At 44.2% G+C, this 5000-nt stretch overlaps 1 long non-coding RNA gene across 1 annotated transcript in view; it reads right to left on the minus strand.

Annotated features, from left to right (window-relative positions):
* Positions 1–583: 583 nt before the first annotated feature.
* LOC310806451 overlaps positions 584–5000 on the minus strand; it is a 10029-nt gene continuing 5612 nt past the window's right edge. Inside the window, exon 3 of the long non-coding RNA XR_014554285.1 lies at positions 584–763. This is a non-coding gene — a long non-coding RNA (uncharacterized lncRNA). The remainder of the gene's footprint in view (positions 764–5000) is intronic.

Consider the following 5000-nt stretch of genomic DNA (forward strand, 5'->3'; position numbering starts at 1 on the left):
AGGAATTGCCTCTTGTGACAGTCTCCTCATGCTTCCTGTCATACGGGCTACGGCGCGCGCGTTTGTGTGTGTGTGTGTGTTGTCATGTGGCTGCCCCACTGAGTTAGTAGAAACAGGAAATGAAAGCAGCAGATGACACAAGTGTCTTGAGGAAAGAAAGTGTTTTCCTGAAAATGAAAGACCAAATTCCTCTTTATCTTTCGAGTAAATAGGTTGAGGTGTTGTCTTCCTACCATGTGGCGTCTACAGTCTACATAAACAGATTTTATTATACAAAATGCATGGGGTAAAAGTGCAGAAAATAAAATCTAAGGTGATAAGAGCATCATACAGGAAACACTCCACTGACAAACAGACATTGAATCAGGGAAACAAAAATCTGCAACAAAAAAGATGATCAGTTGTGAAAGATGGGAGCCAGCTAGACCCTCACAAAATATGACCAATGACCAAAATATCATAAATATAATGCAGCGCATCGAAAGGGATGCATAAACATTGAACAAACAAAATTGCTAAGAAACCAAGCCAACTATTATACCTCTAGTTCTAGTCAGTTCTGGTCTGTTCAACTTACTTGGACTGCACTGTCTGAGCAGCCTCATCCCAATCCAAACTGTCATCATTCCCCTGCCAGATAACCTTTCTGAGGCAGGCCATTTTGCGCAGTAGTAGGAGTTTTCTTGCCAATGACGTCTGCAGGGCTCAATGAACTGGACAGATAGGCTTACAAAGCAGGCCAGTGGCCGAGAGTGAAAAACATCTGTCAAGAACAAAACAACAGTTTTATTTTTCTTTAAGAGAGAGAGAGAGAGAGAGAGAGCAGCTGACAGGATCTTTAGGTCACAACCAAGAAACAAGCCTCGATGACTGGAACCCCAAGCCCCCACTCCAAAATCATTGAACTGTTCCTGGGTACCCTCCAAGGACACACTTGTTTTCCTAATTGTTTTAACATGGCTTTTTCTTAGTCATTCGTTCTATTAATAGATGGCTGGATCTTTAACATGGCTTTTTCTTAGTCATTCGTTCTATTAATAGATGGCTGGATCAGACACTGAGCCAAAGCCTCTGTTGTTCAAAGGGAAAGTCCCGCTCACACTCGCCACTTGCTGGTCATTTTCATCACTGAAACTGTTGTTTTTTCATCTCTAAGCTCCCTGTCCATATAAGGGCAAACAGTATCTCATGTGATGCAGTGTGAATATGAGTGTTGGTGGAGACAATAGGCGCTTGAGTTTGTTGAACAAGTGAGAGAAGAGAGGACAGTCTGTCACACACACAACTAGGCTGAAGTCATGCAGAACTCATGTGATCATTCGACTGCCCCCCCCATCCTTGTCCTTGTCATAGAGAAACAGTCTTGGCTTGTTGCCATCTGCAGTCTCTCTCCCTCTCTTGCACTCTGAGCTCACCGTCAGAAAATATAGTCTGACATCAGCTGGGAAACTTAGACAATGCACTCATACACAGACACACACACAGACACACACACACACACACACACACACACACACACACACACACACACACACACCCCTCTACACCTTACTCACACTCCTCCCGCCCTCTCTCTTTCTTTCTCAGCTGAGCTCTTTCCAGGAAGCAGCTGGTAGGGGCTGAGATATTGTAGGAGAGGAAAGAGAGAATTGGACAGGGAGAGGAGGGAGGGAGGGAGGGAAGTAGCAATGGAGTGGGTAGGGGAGAGAGGGAGTTCTTGTTAAATCGATGAGCTCATGTGATCGGTGACTATGTGCATGAGCTCACCCTGCTGCCGAACCGAATGTTGTGATTGGATTAGGCAAGGAGTGAGCCGGGCTCAATGGGCCAATGGGAGGGGGAGTACGGGGATGGAGTGAGAATGAGGAAGGGGAGAGAGAGTGGGATGGGGTCACCCCTGGTGACGGAGCAGTTACTCTCAGAGCAGCTCGTGTTTTATCATTCCTCTGGGGGAAAAGGCACAAGATCATCAGCCGTGTGGGAAACCACCTGACCTGGTGCTTCCTGTTAGAGCTGTCAATCAAAGTCCTCCCTCTCTGCAATCTCACTTGCTCATGTTTACACAACAGTGGCAAGGCATGTTGGCCACAACAAGCTCCCGTAAACAGACAAATAAAGGTGATGTCATTGCCAAACAAGCGGTTATGGGAGATGGAAGAATGACAATAGGAGAAAGGAGAGGACATTGACACCATCTACATTACAAGTGTCTAATCCACTCAGTGACACTGTTGTATAGGATACAAGGTTGGAGTCTGTAATAGAACTCTCCATATTTTGGTTTCGCTGACTCATGCAAGAGTGTTGTTAGGAAAACCAATAGGGTCTTCTTGACAATACAAGGCTCTATGGGGTATAGGTTTGTTGTGCAAATACCTTCTAGCAAAAATGTATCTAAGAGGGACATATTGTAATTTAAACAGAGACAAGTTGGGAGAAATAACAAAATCAATTAAACATGATTTATGACGCAATAGCGTAATTAGAAATTAGTCATAGTCATCAAACATGCACACATCAAAATGTTAACTGTATTGAATAGGCTTATCATGACTATAGTCAGCTACTTTGTGGTGAGTGGATTATGTGGCCATCATATAATAAACCAAAGCTTTGCAGATGCATGACAGCATGGATGACTAATAGCTCAACCCCATAAGCTCGTGTCATCTGACACTGTAGTGCTTCTGTTGTGTGAGCAGCTGAACAGATGAACTACAGTACAGTGTCCTTCCAATGATGATACTAATGCAAGGCCTTTCATACTGTGGGGGTTGGTGTCACAAAAACAAAAGCCTGGCTAGTTGATGCAATTCAAGGAGTTATCATTTGCATTTGATTGATCTTAAGTGTTTAACTAACTTAATTCAGTCACCTTCAAGAGAACACAATCTCACAGTACCCATGTGCCTGAAGGACTAGGGCAGTTTTGTGGGATGTTTTGTGTGAGTAGATTTATTTTTAATAATTGTATTATTTAAGGCTGGATTTTCTATAATAAGAGAGCAGTAGGGAGAGAGACTTACAAAGGGTTGTATTAATAGCCATACTTCTGGGTTGCCTGTGGTAAGGAGCTTTGCATTTCTGGCCCACACACACACATACACACACACACACACACACACACACACACACACACACACACACACACACACACACACACACACACACACACACACACACACACACACACACACATACACACACACACACCTGCCTGGTCTTGTGTGGCTCATTTGGCATGACGCAAGCAACTCTAAGGTTGTGGGTTCAGTTCCCGCCTATACACTCACTGTACTGTATTGGCTTTGGATAAAAGTGTCTGCTACATGGCATACATTACATTACATGAAAAGAGCGATGACTTCACACAGCAAACTTGCTGACCTGCTTCTAAAGACTTACAAGGTGCCATTTAGAGTCGGCGGATGGTAGGCTTGTCTGGGCGGCTGGAGAGAGACAGGCAGAAAGAAAGATAGAGGGAGTTGGAGAGTGGGGAAAAGAGAGGGAGGAAAGTATCCCAGCCACACCACAGTCTGTGCGGACGGGTGGAAAAGAACTGCAAATCTCAGACTCTGGCTAGACGGAATGACTAGCAGTGGTAATGCAGACTGTCTAGGAATGTTCTGGCAAAATGGCAGTGAGTTCAGACGATGAATACCAAATATATAGAGACATAGGCCGGGACTCAAACCATTGCAGATAAAATCACAATAAATCACATAATCAAATAAAATCGCAGGAAAATCATACTGAGCCAGTGTACAGTAGACTGGGTGGGTGTATGTGTGTCTGTGTATGTCTGTGTGTGAGTTTTGGGGTGGGGGGGGGGGGGGGGGGTGACCCTGTATGTCCCTGACCGCGCCATGAGAACAAGAGTGGTACAGTACACCAACAAAGAAGTAGGGTTCCTCTGACTATAAGAACACATATCCATATATTTATAAACCACCTGTATAAACATGCCTGAGGGGCAACTGAATCCCAAACACTATAATAAGCACCTTTCACATAGAGCAGCCCAAACGGGTGTTTTCACTTCCTATGCAAGCAAGCCTTAAAGATGTAAAGAGAATAGACAACTAAATAAATGAAACCTACAAAAGAAATTTTGTGTGTGAAATGAATGGCTGATTCTAAAGATCATTAAAAAAAAAGAGCTATTTTAATTGACAAAGACTGTGCTGCAGCTAGAACTGCCGACTTCTGCAGAAGTTCTTAGGTGTCTCATCAGATGCTTTAGATAATACTTCAGTTATTTAACACGGGGGGCCACTCCCATGTAAACAGACTCGGTACTGGGCCGCCACTTTCCCATGCTTCTCCCTGACTCCCTCTCTCCCTCTTCCCTTTCTCACAGCTCCCTGTCATGTGATACTGGGCACCCTGCCTGCTCCCACACACTACACACACACACTACACACACACACACACACACACACACACACACACACACACACACACACACACACACACACACACACACACACACACACACACACACACACACACACACACACACACAAGCCCAAAACCTCCAGGCTGTTTGGGAGATTTGGGAAAGGAATCCAGAAAGACAGAAAAACACACGTTTTTTCCCCCAACACCAACAGACACAAAAAAAAGGTTTTCTCATGAGATTCAAGTGTGTTTCCCTCCAGAGCCAACACTGGAGTTCCCCCTTCACAATAGACATATGACTTATTATGCATGCAAGGCATTGGGATGAGTTGTTATACATGCATGAGTTTATACTCTGTGTAAAATCCCCACCCTGGAAGGGCCAATTCCATAGTCAAAGATTCAGAGCTTTGAGTTGGTGAAGCTAATTGGCTTCGTCATGTTTTGTATTGTAATCAATGTAATGCTCAGGTAACTCAGGCACTGGTAAATGTACAACATAAGTACAAGTATATGCATGGATGAAGTTTTAATGGGTATGATTACATAGAGAAACTTCACATCGTGGCAGAGATAAAGGGGGCTCTCTCACGTTATGG

The sequence above is a fragment of the Argentina silus genome, assembly GCF_951799395.1.
Source record: "Argentina silus genome assembly, chromosome: 6".
Classification (NCBI taxonomy): domain Eukaryota; kingdom Metazoa; phylum Chordata; class Actinopteri; order Argentiniformes; family Argentinidae; genus Argentina; species Argentina silus.